The sequence below is a fragment of the Phalacrocorax carbo genome, chromosome 21 (assembly GCF_963921805.1).
Source record: "Phalacrocorax carbo chromosome 21, bPhaCar2.1, whole genome shotgun sequence".
Taxonomy (NCBI): domain Eukaryota; kingdom Metazoa; phylum Chordata; class Aves; order Suliformes; family Phalacrocoracidae; genus Phalacrocorax; species Phalacrocorax carbo.
In genome coordinates this window covers 1-21,904 of record NC_087533.1, presented here as the reverse complement: position 1 = coordinate 21,904, position 21,904 = coordinate 1, and positions in this window count along the sequence as shown.

Genomic DNA, 21,904 nt, shown 5'->3' with positions numbered 1-21,904 from the left:
CCGGATCCGCTCCGGTTTTTGTGCGGTGGCCCCGATCCTGTCCGGTTTTTGCGCGGCGGCCTGTTCTGCGGGCCGGATCTGCTCCGGTTTTTGCGCGGCGGCCCCGATCCGCTCCGGTTTTTGCGCGGCGGCCCGTTCCGCGGGCCGGATCCGCTCCGGTTTTTGCGCGGCGGCCCCGATACGGTCCGGTTTTTGCGCGGCGGCCCGTTCCGCGGGCCGGATCCGCTCCGCTTTTTGCGCGGCGGCCCCGAGCCGCTCCGGTTTTTGCGCGGCGGCCCGTTCCGCGGGCCGGATCCGCTCCGGTTTTTGCGCGGCGGGCCCGATCCGCTCCGGTTTTTGCGCGGCGGCCCGTTCCGCGGGCCGGATCCGCTCCGGTTTTTGCGCGGTGGCCCCGATCCTGTCCGGTTTTTGCGCGGCGGCCCGTTCCGCGGGCCGGATCCGCTCCGGTTTTTGCGCGGCGGCCCCGAGCCGGTCCGGTTTTTGCGCGGCGGCCCGTTCCGCGGGCCGGATCCGGTCCGGTTTTTGCGCGGCGGCCCCGATCCGCTCCGGTTTTTGCGCGGCGGCCCGTTCCGCGGGCCGGATCCGCTCCGGTTTTTGCGCGGCGGCCCCGAGCCGGTCCGGTTTTTGTGCCGCGGCCCTTTCCGCGGGCCGGATCCGCTCCGGTTTTTGCGCGGCGGCCCGTTCCGCGGGCCGGATCCGCTCCGCTTTTTGCGCGGCGGCCCCGATCCGCTCCGGTTTTTGCGCGGCGGCCCGTTCCGCGGGCCGCATCCGCTCCGGTTTTTGCGCGGTGGCCCCGAGCCGGTCCGATTTTTGCGCGGCGGCCCGTTCCGCGGGCCGCATCCGCTCCGGTTTTTGCGCGGCGGCCTCGAGCCTGTCCGGTTTTTGCGCGGCGGCCCGTTCCGCGGTCCAGATCCGCTCCGGTTTTTGCGCGGCGGCCCCGAGCCGGTCCGGTTTTTGTGCCGCGGCCCTTTCCGCGGGCCGGATCCGCTTCGGTTTTTGCGCGGCGGCCCGTTCCGCGGGCCGGATCCGCTCCGGTTTTTGCACGGCGGCCCCGATCCGCTCCGGTATTTGCGCGGCGGCCCGTTCCGCGGGCCGCATCCGCTCCGGTTTTTGCGCGGCAGCCCCGATCCGGTCCGATTTTTGCGCGGCGGCCCGTTCCGCGGGCCGGATCCGCTCCGGTTTTTGCGCGGCGGCCCCGATCCGCTCCGGTTTTTGCGCGGCGGCCCGTTCCGCGGGCCGGATCCGCTCCGGTTTTTGCGTGGTGGCCCCGAGCCGGTCCGGTTTTTGTGCCGCGGCCCTTTCCGCGGGCCGCATCCGCTCCGGTTTTTGCGCGGCGGCCCGTTCCGCGGGCCGGAGCCGCTCCGGTTTTTGCGCGGCGTCCCCGATCCGCTCCGGTTTTTGCGCCGCGGCCCGTTCCGCGGGCCGGATCCGCTCCGGTTTTTGCGCGGCGGCCCCGAGCCGGTCCGGTTTTTGCGCGGCGGCCCGTTCCGCGGGCCGCATCCGCTCCGGTTTTTGCGCGGCGGCTCCGATACGGTCCGGTTTTTGCGTGGCGGCCCGTTCCGCGGGCCGCATCCGGTCCGGTTTCTGCGCGGTGGCTCCGATCCGCTCCGATATTTGCGCGGCGGCCCGTTCCGCGGGCCGCATCCGCTCCGGTTTTTGCGCGGCGGCCCCGAGCCGGTCCGATTTTTGCGCGGTGGCCCGTTCCGCGGGCCGGATCCGGTCCGGTTTTTGCGCGGCGGCCCCGATCCCGTACGGTTTTTGCGCGGCAGCCCGTTCCGCGGGCCGGATCCGCTCCGGTTTTTGCGCGGCGGCCCCGATCCACTCTGGTTTTTGCGCGGGGGCCCGTTCCGCGGGCCGGATCCAGTCCGGGTTTTGCGCGGCGGCCCCGATCCGCTCCGGTTTTTGTGCCGCGGCCCGTTCCGCGGGCCGGATCCGGTCCGGTTTTTGCGCGGTGGCTCCAATCCAGTCCGGTTTTTGCGCGGTGGCCCGTTCCGCGGTCCGCATCCAGTCCGGTTTTTGCGCGGCGGCCCCGATTCGGTCCGATTTTTGCGCGGTGGCCCGTTCCGCGGGCCGGATCCGCTCCGGTTTTTGCGCGGCGGCCCCGAGCCGGTCCGGTTTTTGCGCGGCGGCCCGTTCCGCGGGCCGGATCCGCTCCGGTTTTTGCGCGGCGGGCCCGATCCACTCCGGTTTTTGCGCGGCGGCCCCTTCCGCGGGCCGGATCCGCTCCGGTTTTTGTGCGGTGGCCCCGATCCTGTCCGGTTTTTGCACGGCGGCCTGTTCTGCGGGCCGGATCTGCTCCGGTTTTTGCGCGGCGGCCCCGATCCGCTCCGGTTTTTGCGCGGCGGCCCGTTCCGCGGGCCGGATCCGCTCCGGTTTTTGCGCGGCGGCCCCGATCCTGTCCGGTTTTTGCGCCGCGGCCCGTTCCGCGGGCCGGATCCGCTCCGGTTTTTGCGCGGCGGCCCCGATCCGCTCCGGTTTTTGCGCGGCGGCCCGTTCCGCGGGCCGGATCCGCTCCGGTTTTTGCGCGGCGGGCCCGATCCGCTCCGGTTTTTGCGCGGCGGCCCGTTCCGTGGGCCGGATCCGCTCCGGTTTTTGCGCGGTGGCCCCGATCCTGTCCGGTTTTTGCGCGGCGGCCCGTTCCGCGGGCCGGATCCGCTCCGGTTTTTGCGCGGCGGCCCCGAGCCGGTCCGGTTTTTGCGCGGCGGCCCGTTCCGCGGGCCGGATCCGGTCCGGTTTTTGCGCGGCGGCCCCGAGCCTGTCCGGTTTTTGCGCGGCGGCCCGTTCCGCGGGCCGGATCCGCTCCGGTTTTTGCGCGGCGGCCCCGAGCCGGTCCGGTTTTTGTGCCGCGGCCCTTTCCGCGGGCCGGATCCGCTCCGGTTTTTGCGCGGCGGCCCGTTCCGCGGGCCGGATCCGCTCCGGTTTTTGCGCGGCGGCCCCGATCCGCTCCGGTTTTTGCGCGGCGGCCCGTTCCGCGGGCCGCATCCGCTCCGGTTTTTGCGCGGTGGCCCCGAGCCGGTCCGATTTTTGCGCGGCGGCCCGTTCCGCGGGCCGCATCTGCTCCGGTTTTTGCGCAGCGCCCCCGAGCCGGTCCAGTTTTTAGCGCGGCGGCCAGTTCCGGGGTCCGGATCCGGTCCGGTTTTTGCGCGGCAGCCCCGATCCGATCCGGTTTTTGCGCGGTGGCCCGTTCCGCGGGCCGGATCCGCTCCGCTTTTTGCGCGGCGGCCCCGATCCGCTCCGGTTTTTGCGCGGCGGCCCGTTCCGTGGGCCGCATCCGGTCCGGTTTTTGCGCGGCGGCCCCGAGCCGGTCCGGTCTTTGCGCGGCGGCCCGTTCCGCGGGCCGCATCCGGTCCGGTTTTTGCGCGGTGGCTCCGATCCGGTCCGATATTTGCGCGGCGGCCCGTTCCGCGGGCCGGATCCGCTCTGGTTTTTGCGCGGCGGCCCCGATCCGGTCCGATTTTTGCGCGGTGGCCCGTTCCGCGGGCCGGATCCGGTCCGGTTTTTGCGCGGCGGCCCCGATCCCGTACAGTTTTTGCGCGGCAGCCCGTTCCGCGGGCCGGATCCGGTCCGGTTTTTGCGCGGCGGCCCCGATCCACTCTGGTTTTTGCGCGGTGGCCCGTTCCGCGGGCCGGATCCGCTCCGGTTTTTGCGCGGCGGCCCCGATTCGGTCCGGTTTTTGCGCCGTGGCCCGTTCCGCGGGCCGGATCCGCTCCGCTTTTTGCGCGGCGGCCCCGATCCGCTCCGGTTTTTGTGCCGCGGCCCGTTCCGCGGGCCGGATCCGCTCCAGTTTTTGCGCGGTGGCTCCGATCCGGTCCGGTTTTTGCGCGGTGGCCCGTTCCGCGGGCCGCATCCAGTCCGGTTTTTGCGCGGCGGCCCCGATTCGGTCTGGTTTTTGCGCCGTGGCCCGTTCCGCGGGCCGGATCCGCTCCGGTTTTTGCGCGGCGGCCCCGAGCCGGTCCGGTTTTTGCGCGGCGGCCCGTTCCGCGGGCCGGATCCGCTCCGGTTTTTGTGCGGTGGCCCCGATCCTGTCCGGTTTTTGCGCGGCGGCCCGTTCTGCGGGCCGGATCCGCTCCGGTTTTTGCGCGGCAGCCCCGATCCTGTCCGGTTTTTGCGCGGTGGCCCGTTCCGCGGGCCGGATCCGGTCCGGTTTTTGCGCGGCGGGCCCGATCCGCTCCGGTTTTTGCGCGGCGGCCCGTTCCGCGGGCCGGATCCGCTCCGGTTTTTGTGCGGCGGCCCCGATTCGGTCCGGTTTTTGCGCGGCGGCCCGTTCCGCGGGCCGGATCCGCTCCGGTTTTTGCGCGGCGGCCCCGATCCTGTCCGGTTTTTGCGCGGCGGCCCGTTCCGCGGGCCGGATCCGCTCCGGTTTTTGCGCGGTGGCTCCGATCCGCTCCGGTTTTTGCGCGGCGGCCCGTTCCGCGGGCCGGATCCGCTCCGGTTTTTGCGCGGCGGCCCCGATCCTCTCCGGTTTTTGCGCGGCGGCCCGTTCCGCGGGCCGGATCCGCTCCGGTTTTTGCGCGGTGGCTCCGATCCGGTCCGGTTTTTGTGCCGCGGCCCTTTCCGCGGGCCGGATCCGCTCCGGTTTTTGCGCGGCGGCCCGTTCCGCGGGCCGAATCCGCTCCGCTTTTTGCACGGCGGCCCCGATCCGCTCCGGTTTTTGCGCGGCGGCCCGTTCTGCGGGCCGCATCCGCTCCGGTTTTTGCGCGGCGGCCCCGAGCCGGTCCGGTTTTTGCGCGGCGGCCCCGAGCCGGTCCGGTTTTTAGCGCGGCGGCCCGTTCCGGGGTCCGGATCCGGTCCGGTTTTTGCGCGGCGGCCCGTTCCGCGGGCCGCATCCGCTCCGGTTTTTGCGCGGCGGCCCCGAGCCGGTCCGGTTTTTGCGCGGCGGCCCGTTCCGCGGGCCGCATCCGCTCCGGTTTTTGCGCGGTGGCTCCGATCCGGTCCGGTTTTTGCGCGGCGGCCCGTTCCGCGGGCCAGATCCGGTCCGGTTTTTGCGCGGCGGCCCCGATCCACTCCGGTTTTTGCGCGGCGGCCCGTTCCGCGGGCCGGATCCGCTCCGGTTTTTGCGCGGCGGCCCCGAGCCGGTCCAGTTTTTGTGCCGTGGGCCTTTCCGCGGGCCGGATCCGCTCCGGTTTTTGCGCGGCGGCCCGTTCCGCGGGCCGGATCCGCTCCGGTTTTTGCGCGGCGGCCCCGATCCGGTCCGATTTTTGCGCGGCGGCCCGTTCCGCGGGCCGGATCCGATCCGGTTTTTGCGCGGCGGCCCCGAGCCGGTCCGATTTTTGCGCGGCGGCCCGTTCCGCGGGCCGGATCCGCTCCGGTTTTTGCACGGCAGCCCCGATCCGATCCGGTTTTTGCGCGGTGGCCCGTTCCGCGGGCCGGATCCGCTCCGCTTTTTGCGCGGCGGCCCCGATCCGCTCCGGTTTTTGCGCGGCGGCCCGTTCCGTGGGCCGCATCCGGTCCGGTTTTTGCGCGGCGGCCCCGAGCCGGTCCGGTCTTTGCGCGGCGGCCCGTTCCGCGGGCCGCATCCGGTCCGTTTTTTGCGCGGTGGCTCCGATCCGGTCCGATATTTGCGCGGCGGCCCGTTCCGCGGGCCGCATCCGCTCCGGTTTTTGCGCGGCGGCCCCGATCCGGTCCGATTTTTGCGCGGTGGCCCGTTCCGCGGGCCGGATCCGATCCGGTTTTTGCGCGGCGGCCCCGATCCACTCTGGTTTTTGCGCGGCGGCCCGTTCAGCGGGCCGCATCCGGTCCGGTTTTTGCGCGGCGGCCCCGATCCGCTCCGGTTTTTGTGCCGCGGCCCGTTCCGCGGGCCGGATCCGCTCCGCTTTTTGCGCGGCGGCCCCGATTCGGTCCGGTTTTTGCGCCGTGGCCCGTTCCGCGGGCCGGATCCGCTCCGGTTTTTGCGCGGCGGCCCCGAGCCGGTCCGGTTTTTGCGCGGCGGCCCGTTCCGCGGGCCGGATCCGCTCCGGTTTTTGCGCGGCGGGCCCGATCCGCTCCGGTTTTTGCGCGCCGGCCCCGATACTGTCCGGTTTTTGCGCCGCGGCCCGTTCCGCGGGCCGCATCCGCTCCGGTTTTTGCGCGGCGGCCCCGATCCGCTCCGGTTTTTGCGCGGCGGCCCGTTCCGCGGGCCGGATCCGCTCCGGTTTTTGCGCGGCGGCCCCGATCCACTCCGGTTTTTGCGCGGCAGTCCGTTCCGCGGGCCGGATCCGGTCCGGTTTTTGCGCGGCGGCCCCGATTCGGTCCGGTTTTTGCGCGGCGGCCCCTTCCGCGGGCCGGATCCGCTCCGGTTTTTGCGCGGTGGCCCCGAGCCGGTCCGGTTTTTGTGCCGCGGCCCTTTCCGCGGGCCGGATCCGCTCCGGTTTTTGCGCGGCGGCCCGTTCCGCGGGCCGGATCCGCTCCGCTTTTTGCGCGGCGGCCCCGATCCTCTCCGGTTTTTGCGCGGCGGCCCGTTCCGCGGGCCGGATCCCCTCCGGTTTTTGCGCGGCGGCCCCGATCCTGTCCGGTTTTTGCGCGGCGGCCCGTTCCGCGGGCCGCATCCGCTCCGGTTTTTGCGCGGCGGCCCCGATCCTGTCCGGTTTTTGCGCGGCGGCCCGTTCCGCGGGCCGGATCCGCTCCGGTTTTTGCGCGGTGGCTCCGATCCGGTCCGGTTTTTGCGCGGCGGCCCGTTCCGCGGGCCGGATCCGATCCGGTTTTTGCGCGGTGGCTCCGATCCGGTCCGATATTTGCGCGGCGGCCCGTTCCGCGGGCTGCATCCGCTCCGGTTTTTGCGCGGCGGCCCCGATCGGGTCCGGTTTTTGCGCGGTGGCCCGTTCCGCGGGCCGGATCCGGTCCGGTTTTTGCGCGGCGGCCCCGATCCGCTCCGGTTTTTGTGCGGCAGCCCATTCCGCGGGCCGGAGCCGGTCCGGTTTTTGCACGGCGGCCCCGATCCGCTCCGGTTTTTGCGCGGCGGCCCGTTCCGCGGGCCGGATCCGCTCCGGTTTTTGCGCAGTTGCCCCGAGCCGGTCCGGTTTTTGCGCGGCGGCCCGTTCCGCGGGCCGGATCCGCTCCGCTTTTTGCGCGGCGGCCCCGATCCTGTCCGGTTTTTGCGCGGCGGCCCGTTCCGCGGGCTGGATCCGCTCCAGTTTTTGCGCGGCGGCCCCGATCCGCTCCGGTTTTTGCGCGGCGGCCCGTTCCGCGGGCCGGATCCGCTCCGGTTTTTGCGCGGCGGCCCCGATCCACTCCGGTTTTTGCGCGGCGGCCCCTTCTGCGGGCCGGATCCGCTCCGGTTTTTGCGCGGTGGCTCCGATCCGGTCCGGTTTTTGCGCGGCGGCCCGTTCCGTGGGCCGCATCCGGTCCGATTTTTGCGCGGCGGCCCGTTCCGCGGGCCGGATCCGCTCCGGTTTTTGCGCGGCGGCCCCGATCCTGTCCGGTTTTTGCGCGGCGGCCCGTTCCGCGGGCCGGATCCGCTCCGGTTTTTGCGCGGTGGCCCCGATCCGCTCCGGTTTTTGCGCGGCGGCCCGTTCCGCGGGCCGGATCCGCTCCGGTTTTTGCGCGGCGGCCCCGATCCGATCCGGTTTTTGTGCGGCAGCCCGTTCCGCGGGCCGGATCCGGTCCGGTTTTTGCACGGCGGCCCCGATCCGCTCCGGTTTTTGCGCGGCGGCCCGTTCCGCGGGCCGGATCCGCTCCGGTTTTTGCCCGGCGGTCCCGAGCCGCTCCGGTTTTTGCGCGGCGGCCCGTTCCGCGGGCCGGATCCGCTCCGGTTTTTGCGCGGCGGCCCGTTCCGCGGGCCGGATCCGCTCCGGTTTTTGCGCGGTGGCTCCGATCCGGTCCGGTTTTTGCGCGGCGGCCCGTTCCGCGGGCCGGATCCGCTCCGGTTTTTGCGCGGCGGCCCCGATCCGCTCCGGTTTTTGCGCGGCGGCCCGTTCCGCGGGCCGGATCCGCTCCGGTTTTTGCGCGGCGGCCCCGATCCGCTCCGGTTTTTGTGCCGCGGCCCGTTCCACGGGCCGGATCCGCTCCGCTTTTTGCGCGGCGGCCCCGATTCGGTCCGGTTTTTGCGCCGTGGCCCGTTCCGCGGGCCGGATCCGCTCCGGTTTTTGCGCGGCGGCCCCGAGCCGGTCCGGTTTTTGCGCGGCGGCCCGTTCCGCGGGCCGGATCCGCTCCGGTTTTTGCGCGGCGGGCCCGATCCGCTCCGGTTTTTGCGCGCCGGCCCCGATACTGTCCGGTTTTTGCGCCGCGGCCCGTTCCGCGGGCCGCATCCGCTCCGGTTTTTGCGCGGCGGCCCCGATCCGCTCCGGTTTTTGCGCGGCGGCCCGTTCCGCGGGCCGGATCCGCTCCGCTTTTTGCGCGGCGGCCCCGATCCACTCCGGTTTTTGCGCGGCAGTCCGTTCCGCGGGCCGGATCCGGTCCGGTTTTTGCGCGGCGGCCCCGATTCGGTCCGGTTTTTGCGCGGCGGCCCCTTCCGCGGGCCGGATCCGCTCCGGTTTTTGCGCGGTGGCCCCGAGCCGGTCCGGTTTTTGTGCCGCGGCCCTTTCCGCGGGCCGGATCCGCTCCGGTTTTTGCGCGGCGGCCCCGATCCACTCCGGTTTTTGCGCGGCAGTCCGTTCCGCGGGCCGGATCCGGTCCGGTTTTTGCGCGGCGGCCCCGATTCGGTCCGGTTTTTGCGCGGCGGCCCCTTCCGTGGGCCGGATCCGCTCCGGTTTTTGCGCGGCGGCCCCGATTCGGTCCGGTTTTTGTGCCGCGGCCCTTTCCGCGGGCCGGATCCGCTCCGGTTTTTGCGCGGCGGCCCGTTCCGCGGGCCGGATCCGCTCCGCTTTTTGCGCGGCGGCCCCGATCCTCTCCGGTTTTTGCGCGGCGGCCCGTTCCGCGGGCCGGATCCCCTCCGGTTTTTGCGCGGCGGCCCCGATCCTGTCCGGTTTTTGCGCGGCGGCCCGTTCCGCGGGCCGGATCCGCTCCGCTTTTTGCGCGGCGGCCCCGATCCTGTCCGGTTTTTGCGCGGCGGCCCGTTCCGCGGGCCGGATCCGCTCCGGTTTTTGCGCGGTGGCTCCGATCCGGTCCGGTTTTTGTGCGGCGGCCCGTTCCGCGGGCCGGATCCGATCCGGTTTTTGCGCGGTGGCTCCGATCCGGTCCGATATTTGCGCGGCGGCCCGTTCCGTGGGCTGCATCCGCTCCGGTTTTTGCGCGGCGGCCCCGATCCGGTCCGGTTTTTGCGCGGTGGCCCGTTCCGCGGGCCGGATCCGGTCCGGTTTTTGCGCGGCGGCCCCGATCCGCTCCGGTTTTTGTGCGGCAGCCCATTCCGCGGGCCGGAGCCGGTCCGGTTTTTGCACGGCGGCCCCGATCCGCTCCGGTTTTTGCGCGGCGGCCCGTTCCGCGGGCCGGATCCGCTCCGGTTTTTGCGCAGTTGCCCCGAGCCGGTCCGGTTTTTGCGCGGCGGCCCGTTCCGCGGGCCGGATCCGCTCCGGTTTTTGCGCGGCGGCCCCGAGCCTGTCCGGTTTTTGCGCGGCGGCCCGTTCCGCGGGCTGGATCCGCTCCGGTTTTTGCGCGGCGGCCCCGATCCGCTCCGGTTTTTGCGCGGCGGCCCGTTCCGCGGGCCGGATCCGGTCCGGTTTTTGCGCGGCGGCCCCGATTCGGTCCGGTTTTTGCGCGGCGGCCCCTTCCGCGGGCCGGATCCGCTCCGGTTTTTGCGCGGTGGCTCCGATCCGCTCCGGTTTTTGCCCGGCGGCCCGTTCCGTGGGCCGCATCCGGTCCGATTTTTGCGCGGCGGCCCGTTCCGCGGGCCGGATCCGCTCCGGTTTTTGCGCGGCGGCCCCGATCCTGTCCGGTTTTTGCGCGGCGGCCCGTTCCGCGGGCCGGATCCGCTCCGGTTTTTGCGCGGTGGCCCCGATCCGCTCCGGTTTTTGCGCGGCGGCCCGTTCCGCGGGCCGGATCCGCTCCGGTTTTTGCGCGGCGGCCCCGATCCGATCCGGTTTTTGTGCGGCAGCCCGTTCCGCGGGCCGGAGCCGGTCCGGTTTTTGCACGGCGGCCCCGATCCGCTCCGGTTTTTGCGCGGCGGCCCCGAGCCGGTCCGGTTTTTGCGCGGCGGCCCGTTCCGCGGGCCGGATCCGCTCCGGTTTTTGCGCGGCGGCCCCGAGCCGCTCCGGTTTTTGCGCGGCGGCCCGTTCCGCGGGCTGGATCCGGTCCGGTTTTTGCGCGGCGGCCACGATCCGCTCCGGTTTTTGCGCGGCGGCCCGTTCTGCGGGCCGGATCCGGTCCGGTTTTTGCGCGGCGGCCCCGATCCGGTCCGGTTTTTGCGCGGCGGCCCGTTCTGCGGGCCGGATCCGGTCCGGTTTTTGCGCGGCGGCCCCGATCCGGTCCGGTTTTTGCGCGGCGGCCTGTTCCGCGGCCCGGATCCGCTCCGGTTTTTGCGCGGCGGCCCCGATCCGCTCCGGTTTTTGCGCGGCGGCCCGTTCTGCGGGCCGGATCCGCTCCGGTTTTTGCGCGGCGGCCCCGATCCGCTCCGGTTTTTGTGCCGCGGCCCGTTCCGCGGGCCGGATCCGCTCCGGTTTTTGCGCGGTGGCTCCGATCCAGTCCGGTTTTTGCGCGGTGGCCCGTTCCGCGGGCCACATCCAGTCCGGTTTTTGCGCGGCGGCCCCGATACGGTCCGGTTTTTGCGCGGCGGCCCGTTCCGCGGGCCGGATCCGCTCCGGTTTTTGCGCGGCGGCCCCGATCCGCTCCGGTTTTTGCGCGGCGGCCCGTTCCGCGGCCCCGATCCGCTCCGGTTTTTGCGCGGCGGCCCGTTCCGCGGGCCGCATCCGCTCCGGTTTTTGCGCGGCGGCCCCGATCCTGTCCGGTTTTTGCGCGGCAGCCCGTTCTGCGGGCCGGATCTGCTCCGGTTTTTGCGCGGCTGCCCCGATCCGCTCCGGTTTTTGCGCGGCGGCCCGTTCCGCGGGCCGGATCCGCTCCGGTTTTTGCGCGGCGGCCCCGATCCTGTCCGGTTTTTGCGCGGGGGCCCGTTCCGCGGGCCGGATCCGGTCCGGTTTTTGCGCGGCGGCCCCGATCCTGTCCGGTTTTTGCGCGGCGGCCCGTTCCGCGGGCCGGATCCGGTCCGGTTTTTGCGCGGCGGCCACGAGCCTGTCCGGTTTTTGCGCGGCGGCCCGTTCCACGGGCCGCATCCGCTCCGGTTTTTGCGCGGTGGCTCCGATCCGGTCCGGTTTTTGCGCGGCGGCCCGTTCCGCGGGCCGGATCCGGTCCGGTTTTTGCGCGGCGGCCCCGAGCCGGTCCGGTTTTTGCGCGGCGGCCCGTTCCGCGGGCCGGATCCGCTCCGGTTTTTGCGCGACGGCCCCGATTCGGTCCGGTTTTTGTGCCGCGGCCATTTCCGCGGGCCGGATACGCTCCGGTTTTTGCGCGGCGGCCCGTTCCGCGGGCCGGATCCGCTCCGGTTTTTGCACGGCGGCCCCGATCCGCTCCGGTTTTTGCGCGGCGGCCCGTTCCGCGGGCCGGATCCGCTCCGGTTTTTGCGCGGCGGCCCCGATCCGCTCCGGTTTTTCTGCGGCGGCCCGTTCCGCGGGCTGGATCCGGTCCGGTTTTTGCGCGGCGGCCCCGATCCGCTCCGGTTTTTCTGCGGCGGCCCGTTCCGCGGGCTGGATCCGGTCCGGTTTTTGCGCGGCGGCCACGATCCGCTCCGCTTTTTGCGCGGCGGCCCGTTCTGCGGGCCGGATCCGCTCCGGTTTTTGCGCGGCGGCCCCGATCCGCTCCGGTTTTTGCGCGGCGGCCTGTTCCGCGGGCCGGATCCGGTCCGGTTTTTGCGCGGCGGCCCCGATCCCGTACGGTTTTTGTGCGGCAGCCCGTTCCGCGGGCCGGAGCCGGTCCGGTTTTTGCACGGCGGCCCCGAGCCTGTCCGGTTTTTGCGCGGCGGCCCGTTCCGCGGGCCGGATCCGGTCCGGTTTTTGCGCAGTTGCCCCGAGCCGGTCCGGTTTTTGCGCGGCGGCCCGTTCCGCGGGCCGGATCCGCTCCGCTTTTTGCGCGGCGGCCCCGAGCCGGTCCGGTTTTTGCGCGGCGGCCCGTTCCGCGGGCTGGATCCGCTCCGGTTTTTGCGCGGCGGCCCCCATCCGCTCCGGTTTTTGCGCGGCGGCCCGTTCTGCGGGCCGAATCCGGTCCGGTTTTTGCGCGGCGGCCCCGATCCGCTCCGGTTTTTGCGCGGCGGCCCGTTCCGCGGGCCGGATCCGCTCCGGTTTTTGCGCGGCGGCCCCGATCCGCTCCGGTTTTTCCGCGGCGGCCCGTTCCGCGGCCTGGATCCGGTCCGGTTTTTGCGCGGCGGCCACGATCCGCTCCGGTTTTTGCGCGGCGGCCCGTTCTGCGGGCCGGATCCGCTCCGGTTTTTGCGCGGCGGCCCGTTCCGGTCCGGTTTTTGCGCGGCGGCCTGTTCCGCGGGCCGGATCCGGTCCGGTTTTTGCGCGGCGGCCCCGATCCACTCTGGTTTTTCCTCGGCGGCCCGTTCCGCGGGCCGGATCCGGTCCGGTTTTTGCGCGGCGGCCCCGATCCTGTCCGGTTTTTGCGCGGCGGCCCGTTCCGCGGGCCGGATCCGGTCCGGTTTTTGCGCGGCGGCCACGAGCCTGTCCGGTTATTGCGCGGCGGCCCGTTCCACGGGCCGGATCCGCTCCGCTTTTTGCGCGGCGGCCCCGAGCCGGTCCGGTTTTTGCGCGGCGGCCCGTTCCGCGGGCCGGATCCGCTCCGGTTTTTGCGCGGCGGCCCCGATCCTGTCCGGTTTTTGCGCGGCGGCCCGTTCCGCGGGCCGGATCCGCTCCGGTTTTTGCGCGGCGTCCCCGAGCCGGTCCGGTTTTTGCGCGGCGGCCCGTTCCGCGGGCCGGATCCGCTCCGGTTTTTGCGCGGCGGCCCCGAGCCGGTCCAGTTTTTGCGCGGCGGCCCGTTCCGCGGGCCGGATCCGCTCCGGTTTTTGCGCGGCGGCCCCGATCCTGTCCGGTTTTTGCGCGGCGGCCCGTTCCGCGGGCCGGATCCGCTCCGGTTTTTGCGCGGCGGCCCCGATCCGCTCCGGTTTTTGTGCCGCGGCCCTTTCCGCGGGCCGGATCCGCTCCGGTTTTTGCGCGGCGGCCCGTTCCGCGGGCCGGATCCGCTCCGGTTTTTGCGCGGAGGCCCCGAGCCGCTCCGGTTTTTGCACCGTGGCCCGTTCCGCGGGCCGGATCCGCTCCGGTTTTTGCGCGGCGGCCCCGAGCCGGTCCGGTTTTTGCGCGGCGGCCCGTTCCGCGGGCCGCATCCGCTCCGGTTTTTGCGCGGTGGCTCCGATCCGGTCCGGTTTTTGCGCGGCGGCCCGTTCCGCGGGCCGCATCCGCTCCGGTTTTTGCGCGGCGGCCCCGATCCGCTCCGGTTTTTGCGCGGCGGCCCGTTCCGCGGGCCGGATCCGCTCCGGTTTTTGCGCGGCGGCCCCGAGCCGGTCCGGTTTTTGTGCCGCGGCCCTTTCCGCGGGCCGGATCCGCTCCGGTTTTTGCGCCGCGGCCCGTTCCGCGGGCCGGATCCTCTCCGGTTTTTGCACGGCGGCTCCGATCCGCTCCGGTATTTGCGCGGCGGCCCGTTCCGCGGGCCGCATCCGCTCCGGTTTTTGCGCGGCAGCCCCGATCCGGTCCGATTTTTGCGCGGCGGCCCGTTCCGCGGGCCGGATCCGCTCCGGTTTTTGCGCGGCGGCCCCGATCCGCTCCGGTTTTTGCGCGGCGGCCCGTTCCGCGGGCCGGATCCGCTCCGGTTTTTGCGCGGTGGCTCCGATCCGGTCCGGTTTTTGCGCGGCGGCCCGTTCCGCGGGCCGGATCCGCTCCGGTTTTTGCGCGGCGGCCCCGAGCCGGTCCGGTTTTTGCGCGGCGGCCCGTTCCGCGGGCCGGATCCGCTCCGGTTTTTGCGTGGTGGCCCCGAGCCGGTCCGGTTTTTGTGCCACGGCCCTTTCCGCGGGCCGGATCCGCTCTGGTTTTTGCGCGGCGGCCCGTTCCGCGGGCCGGATCTGCTCCGGTTTTTGCGCGGCGGCCCCGATCCGCTCCGGTTTTTGCGCCGCGGCCCGTTCCGCGGGACGGATCCGCTCCGGTTTTTGCGCGGCGGCCCCGAGCCGGTCCGGTTTTTGCGCGGCGGCCCGTTCCGCGGGCCGCATCCGCTCCGGTTTTTGCGCGGTGGCTCCGATCCGCTCCGGTTTTTGCGCGGCGGCCCGTTCCGCGGGCCGGATCCGCTCCGGTTTTTGCGCGGCGGCCTCGAGCCTGTCCGGTTTTTGCGCGGCGGCCCGTTCCGCGGGCCGGATCCGCTCCGGTTTTTGCGCGGCGGCCCCGAGCCGGTCCGGTTTTTGTGCCGCGGCCCTTTCCGCGGGCCGGATCCGCTCCGGTTTTTGCGCGGCGGCCCGTTCCGCGGGCCGGATCCGCTCCGGTTTTTGCACGGCGGCCCCGATCCGCTCCGGTTTTTGCGCGGCGGCCCGTTCCGCGGGCCGCATCCGCTCCGGTTTTTGCGCGGCAGCCCCGATCCGGTCTGATTTTTGCGCGGCGGCCCGTTCCGCGGGCCGGATCCGATCCGGTTTTTGCGCGGCGGCCCCGATCCGCTCCGGTTTTTGCGCGGCGGCCCGTTCCGCGGGCCGGATCCGCTCCGGTTTTTGCGCGGCGGCCCCGAGCCGGTCCGGTTTTTGCGCGGCGGCCCGTTCCGCGGGCCGGATCCGCTCCGGTTTTTGCGCGGCGGCCCCGATCCTGTCCGGTTTTTGCGCGGCGGCCCGTTCCACGGGCCGCATCCGCTCCGGTTTTTGCGCGGCGGCCCCGAGCCGGTCCGGTTTTTGCGCGGCGGCCCGTTCCGCGGGCCGGATCCGCTCCGGTTTTTGCGCGGCGGCCCCGAGCCGGTCCAGTTTTTGCGCGGCGGCCCGTTCCGCGGGCCGGATCCGCTCCGGTTTTTGCGCGGCGGCCCCGAGCCTGTCCGGTTTTTGCGCGGCGGCCCGTTCCGCGGGCCGGATCCGCTCCGGTTTTTGCGCGGCAGCCCCGAGCCGGTCCGGTTTTTGTGCCGCGGCCCTTTCCGCGGGCCGGATCCGCTCCGGTTTTTGCGCGGCGGCCCGTTCCGCGGGCCGCATCCGCTCCGGTTTTTGCGCGGAGGCCCCGAGCCGCTCCGGTTTTTGCGCCGTGGCCCGTTCCGCGGGCCGGATCCGCTCCGGTTTTTGCGCGGCGGCCCCGATCCGGTCCGGTTTTTGCGCGGCGGCCCGTTCCGCGGGCCGCATCCGCTCCGGTTTTTGCGCGGTGGCTCCGATCCGGTCCGGTTTTTGCGCGGCGGCCCGTTCCGCGGGCCGCATCCGCTCCGGTTTTTGCGCGGCGGCCCCGATCCGCTCCGGTTTTTGCGCGGCGGCCCGTTCCGCGGGCCAGATCCGCTCCGGTTTTTGCGCGGCGGCCCCGAGCCGGTCCGGTTTTTGTGCCGCGGCCCTTTCCGCGGGCCGGATCCGCTTCGGTTTTTGCGCGGCGGCCCGTTCCGCGGGCCGGATCCGCTCCGGTTTTTGCACGGCGGCTCCGATCCGCTCCGGTATTTGCGCGGCGGCCCGTTCCGCGGGCCGCATCCGCTCCGGTTTTTGCGCGGCAGCCCCGATCCGGTCCGATTTTTGCGCGGCGGCCCGTTCCGCGGGCCGGATCCGCTCCGGTTTTTGCGCGGCGGCCCCGATCCGCTCCGGTTTTTGCGCGGCGGCCCGTTCCGCGGGCTGGATCCGCTCCGGTTTTTGCGCGGCGGCCCCGATCCTGTCCGGTTTTTGCGCGGCGGCCCGTTCCGCGGGCCGGATCCGCTCCGGTTTTTGCGCGGTGGCTCCGATCCGGTCCGGTTTTTGCGCGGCGGCCCGTTCCGCGGGCCGGATCCGCTCCGGTTTTTGCGCGGCGGCCCCGAGCCTGTCCGGTTTTTGCGCGGCGGCCCGTTCCGCGGGCCGCATCCAGTCCGGTTTTTGCGCGGCGGCCCCGATTCGGTCCGGTTTTTGCGCCGTGGCCCGTTCCGCGGGCCGGATCCGCTCCGCTTTTTGCGCGGCGGCCCCGATCCGCTCCGGTTTTTGTGCCGCGGCCCGTTCCGCGGGCCGGATCCGGTCCGGTTTTTGCGCGGCGGCCCCGAGCCGGTCCGGTTTTTGCGCGGCGGCCCGTTCCGCGGGCCGGATCCGCTCCGGTTTTTGCGCGACGGCCCCGATTCGGTCCGGTTTTTGTGCCGCGGCCATTTCCGCGGGCCGGATACGCTCCGGTTTTTGCGCGGCGGCCCGTTCCGCGGGCCGGATCCGCTCCGGTTTTTGCGCGGCGGCCCCGATCCGCTCCGGTTTTTGCGCGGCGGCCCGTTCCGCGGGCCGGATCCGCTCCGGTTTTTGCGCGGCGGCCCCGATCCGGTCCGGTTTTTGCGCGGCGGCCCGTTCCGCGGGCCGGATCCGCTCCGGTTTTTGCGCGGCGGCCCCGATCCGCTCCGCTTTTTCTGCGGCGGCCCGTTCCGCGGGCTGGATCCGGTCCGGTTTTTGCGCGGCGGCCACGATCCGCTCCGCTTTTTGCGCGGCGGCCCGTTCTGCGGGCCGGATCCGCTCCGGTTTTTGCGCGGCGGCCCCGATCCGCTCCGGTTTTTGCGCGGCGGCCTGTTCCGCGGGCCGGATCCGCTCCGGTTTTTGCGCGGCGGCCACGATCCGCTCCGGTTTTTGCGCGGCAGCCCGTTCCGCGGGCCGGAGCCGGTCCGGTTTTTGCACGGCGGCCCCGATCCGCTCCGGTTTTTGCGCGGCGGCCCGTTCCGCGGGCCGGATCCGGTCCGGTTTTTGCGCAGTTGCCCCGAGCCGGTCCGGTTTTTGCGCGGCGGCCCGTTCTGCGGGCCGGATCCGCTCCGCTTTTTGCGCGGCGGCCCCGATCCGCTCCGGTTTTTGCGCGGCGGCCCGTTCCGCGGGCTGGATCCGCTCCGGTTTTTGCGCGGCGGCCCCCATCCGCTCCGGTTTTTGCGCGGCGGCCCGTTCTGCGGGCCGAATCCGGTCCGGTTTTTGCGCGGCGGCTCCGATCCGCTCCGGTTTTTGCGCGGCGGCCCGTTCCGCGGGCCGGATCCGCTCCGGTTTTTGCGCGGCGGCCCCGATCCGCTCCGGTTTTTGCGCGGCGGCCCGTTCCGCGGCCTGGATCCGGTCCGGTTTTTGCGCGGCGGCCACGATCCGCTCCGGTTTTTGCGCGGCGGCCCGTTCTGCGGGCCGGATCCGCTCCGGTTTTTGCGCGGCGGCCCGTTCCGGTCCGGTTTTTGCGCGGCGGCCTGTTCCGCGGGCCGGATCCGGTCCGGTTTTTGCGCGGCGGCCCCGATCCACTCTGGTTTTTCCGCGGCGGCCCGTTCCGCGGGCCGGATCCGCTCCGGTTTTTGCGCGGCGGCCCCGATCCGCTCCTGTTTTTGTGCCGCGGCCCGTTCCGCGGGCCGGATCCGCTCCGGTTTTTGCGCGGTGGCTCCGATCCGGTCCGGTTTTTGCGCGGCGGCCCGTTCCGCGGGCCGCATCCGCTCCGGTTTTTGCGCGGCGGCCCCTATTCGGTCCGGTTTTTGCGCCGCGGCCCGTTCCGCGGGCCGGATCCGCTCCGGTTTTTGCGCGGCGGCCCCGAGCCGGTCCGGTTTTTGCGCGGCGGCCCGTTCCGCGGGCCGGATCCGCTCCGGTTTTTGCGCGGCGGCCCCGATCCTGTCCGGTTTTTGCGCGGCGGCCCGTTCCGCGGGCCGGATCCGCTCCGGTTTTTGCGCGGCGGCCCCGAGCCGGTCCGGTTTTTGCGCGGCGGCCCGTTCCGCGGGCCGGATCCGCTCCGGTTTTTGCGCGGCGGCCCCGAGCCGGTCCAGTTTTTGCGCGGCGGCCCGTTCCGCGGGCCGGATCCGCTCCGGTTTTTGCGCGGCGGCCCCGATCCTGTCCGGTTTTTGCGCGGCGGCCCGTTCCGCGGGCCGGATCCGCTCCGGTTTTTGCGCGGCGGCCCCGAGCCGGTCCGGTTTTTGTGCCGCGGGCCTTTCCGCGGGCCGGATCCGCTCCGGTTTTTGCGCCGCGGCCCGTTCCGCGGGCCGGATCCGCTCCGGTTTTTGCGCGGAGGCCCCGAGCCGCTCCGGTTTTTGCGCCGTGGCCCGTTCCGCGGGCCGGATCCGCTCCGGTTTTTGCGCGGCGGCCCCGAGCCGGTCCGGTTTTTGCGCGGCGGCCCGTTCCGCGGGCCGCATCCGCTCCGGTTTTTGCGCGGTGGCTCCGATCCGGTCCGGTTTTTGCGCGGCGGCCCGTTCCGCGGGCTGGATCCGCTCCGGTTTTTGCGCGGCGGCCCCGAGCCTGTCCGGTTTTTGCGCGGCGGCCCGTTCCGCGGGCCGGATCCGCTCCGGTTTTTGCGCGGCGGCCCCGAGCCGGTCCGGTTTTTGTGCCGCGGCCCTTTCCGCGGGCCGGATCCGCTCCGGTTTTTGCGCGGCGGCCCGTTCCGCGGGCCGGATCCGCTCCGCTTTTTGCGCGGCGGCCCCGATCCGCTCCGGTTTTTGCGCGGCGGCCCGTTCCGCGGGCCGCATCCGCTCCGGTTTTTGCGCGGTGGCCCCGAGCCGGTCCGATTTTTGCGCGGCGGCCCGTTCCGGGGTCCGGATCCGGTCCGGTTTTTGCGCGGCAGCCCCGATCCGATCCGGTTTTTGCGCGGTGGCCCGTTCCGCGGGCCGGATCCGCTCCGCTTTTTGCGCGGCGGCCCCGATCCGCTCCGGTTTTTGCGCGGCGGCCCGTTCCGTGGGCCGCATCCGGTCCGGTTTTTGCGCGGCGGCCCCGAGCCGGTCCGGTCTTTGCGCGGCGGCCCGTTCCGCGGGCCGCATCCGGTCCGGTTTTTGCGCGGTGGCTCCGATCCGGTCCGGTTTTTGCGCGGTGGCCCGTTCCGCGGGCCGCATCCAGTCCGGTTTTTGCGCGGCGGCCCCGATTCGGTCCGGTTTTTGCGCCGTGGCCCGTTCCGCGGGCCGGATCCGCTCCGGTTTTTGCGCGGCGGCCCCGAGCCGGTCCGGTTTTTGCGCGGCGGCCCGTTCCGCGGGCCGGATCCGCTCCGGTTTTTGTGCGGCGGCCCCGATCCTGTCCGGTTTTTGCGCGGCGGCCCGTTCTGCGGGCCGGATCCGCTCCGGTTTTTGCGCGGCAGCCCCGATCCTGTCCGGTTTTTGCGCGGTGGCCCGTTCCGCGGGCCGGATCCGCTCCGGTTTTTGCGCGGCGGCCCCGATCCTGTCCGGTTTTTGCGCGGCGGCCCGTTCCGCGGGCCGGATCCGCTCCGGTTTTTGTGCGGCGGCCCCGATTCGGTCCGGTTTTTGCGCGGCGGCCCGTTCCGCGGGCCGGATCCGCTCCGGTTTTTGCGCGGCGGCCCCGAGCCTGTCCGGTTTTTGCGCGGCGGCCCGTTCCGCGGGCCGGATCCGCTCCGGTTTTTGCGCGGCGGCCCCGAGCCGGTCCAGTTTTTGTGCCGTGGGCCCCTTCCGCGGGCCGGATCCGCTCCGGTTTTTGCGCGGCGGCCCGTTCCGCGGGCCGGATCCGCTCCGGTTTTTGCGCGGCGGCCCCGATCCGGTCCGATTTTTGCGCGGTGGCCCGTTCCGCGGGCCGGATCCGATCCGGTTTTTGCGCGGCGGCCCCGATCCGGTCCGATTTTTGCGCGGCGGCCCGTTCCGCGGGCCGGATCCGCTCCGGTTTTTGCACGGCAGCCCCGAGCCGGTCCGGTTTTTGCGCGGCGGCCCGTTCCGCGGGCCGGATCCGCTCCGCTTTTTGCGCGGCGGCCCCGATCCGCTCCGGTTTTTGCGCGGCGGCCCGTTCCGCGGGCCGCATCCGGTCCGGTTTTTGCGCGGCGGCCCCGAGCCGGTCCGGTCTTTGCGCGGCGGCCCGTTCCGCGGGCCGCATCCGGTCCGTTTTTTGCGCGGTGGCTCCGATCCGGTCCGATATTTGCACGGCGGCCCGTTCCGCGGGCCGCATCCGCTCCGGTTTTTGCGCGGTGGCTCCGATCCGGTCCGGTTTTTGCGCGGCGGCCCGTTCCGCGGGCTGGATCCGGTCCGGTTTTTGCGCGGCGGCCCCGAGCCTGTCCGGTTTTTGCGCGGCGGCCCGTTCCGCGGGCCGGATCCGCTCCGGTTTTTGCGCGGCGGCCCCGAGCCGGTCCGGTTTTTGTGCCGCGGCCCTTTCCGCGGGCCGGATCCGCTCCGGTTTTTGCGCGGCGGCCCGTTCCGCGGGCCGGATCCGCTCCGGTTTTTGCGCGGCGGCCCCGATCCGCTCCGGTTTTTGCGCGGCGGCCCGTTCCGCGGGCCGCATCCGCTCCGGTTTTTGCGCGGTGGCCCCGAGCCGGTCCGATTTTTGCGCGGCGGCCCGTTCCGGGGTCCGGATCCGGTCCGGTTTTTGCGCGGCAGACCCGATCCGATCCGGTTTTTGCGCGGTGGCCCGTTCCGCGGGCCGGATCCGCTCCGCTTTTTGCGCGGCGGCCCCGATCCGCTCCGGTTTTTGCGCGGCGGCCCGTTCCGCGGGCCAGATCCGCTCCGGTTTTTGCGCGGCGGCCCCGAGCCGGTCCGGTCTTTGCGCGGCGGCCCGTTCCGCGGGCCGCATCCAGTCCGGTTTTTGCGCGGTGGCTCCGATCCGGTCCGGTTTTTGCGCGGTGGCCCGTTCCGCGGGCCGCATCCAGTCCGGTTTTTGCGCGGCGGCCCCGATTCGGTCCGGTTTTTGCGCCGTGGCCCGTTCCGCGGGCCGGATCCGCTCCGGTTTTTGCGCGGCGGCCCCGAGCCGGTCCGGTTTTTGCGCGGCGGCCCGTTCCGCGGGCCGGATCCGCTCCGGTTTTTGTGCGGTGGCCCCGATCCTGTCCGGTTTTTGCGCGGCGGCCCGTTCTGCGGGCCGGATCCGCTCCGGTTTTTGCGCGGCAGCCCCGATCCTGTCCGGTTTTTGCGCGGTGGCCCGTTCCGCGGGCCGGATCCGCTCCGGTTTTTGCGCGGCGGCCCCGATCCTGTCCGGTTTTTGCGCGGCGGCCCGTTCCGCGGGCCGGATCCGCTCCGGTTTTTGTGCGGCGGCCCCGATTCGGTCCGGTTTTTGCGCGGCGGCCCGTTCCGCGGGCCGGATCCGCTCCGGTTTTTGCGCGGCGGCCCCGAGCCTGTCCGGTTTTTGCGCGGCGGCCCGTTCCGCGGGCCGGATCCGCTCCGGTTTTTGCGCGGCGGCCCCGAGCCGGTCCAGTTTTTGTGCCGTGGGCCTTTCCGCGGGCCGGATCCGCTCCGGTTTTTGCGCGGCGGCCCGTTCCGCGGGCCGGATCCGCTCCGGTTTTTGCGCGGCGGCCCCGATCCGGTCCGATTTTTGCGCGGTGGCCCGTTCCGCGGGCCGGATCCGATCCGGTTTTTGCGCGGCGGCCCCGATCCGGTCCGATTTTTGCGCGGCGGCCCGTTCCGCGGGCCGGATCTGCTCCGGTTTTTGCACGGCAGCCCCGATCCGATCCGGTTTTTGCGCGGTGGCCCGTTCCGCGGGCCGGATCCGCTCCGCTTTTTGCGCGGCGGCCCCGATCCGCTCCGGTTTTTGCGCGGCGGCCCGTTCCGTGGGCCGCATCCGGTCCGGTTTTTGCGCGGCGGCCCCGAGCCGGTCCGGTCTTTGCGCGGCGGCCCGTTCCGCGGGCCGCATCCGGTCCGTTTTTTGCGCGGTGGCTCCGATCCGGTCCGATATTTGCACGGCGGCCCGTTCCGCGGGTCGCATCCGCTCCGGTTTTTGCGCGGCGGCCCCGATCCACTCTGGTTTTTGCGCGGCGGCCCGTTCCGCGGGCCGGATCCGGTCCGGTTTTTGCGCGGCGGCCCCGATCCGCTCCGGTTTTTGTGCCGCGGCCCGTTCCGCGGGCCGGATCCGCTCCGCTTTTTGCGCGGCGGCCCCGATTCGGTCCGGTTTTTGCGCCGTGGCCCGTTCCGCGGGCCGGATCCGCTCCGGTTTTTGCGCGGCGGGCCCGATCCGCTCCGGTTTTTGCGCGGCGGCCCCGATACTGTCCGGTTTTTGCGCGGCGGCCCGTTCCGC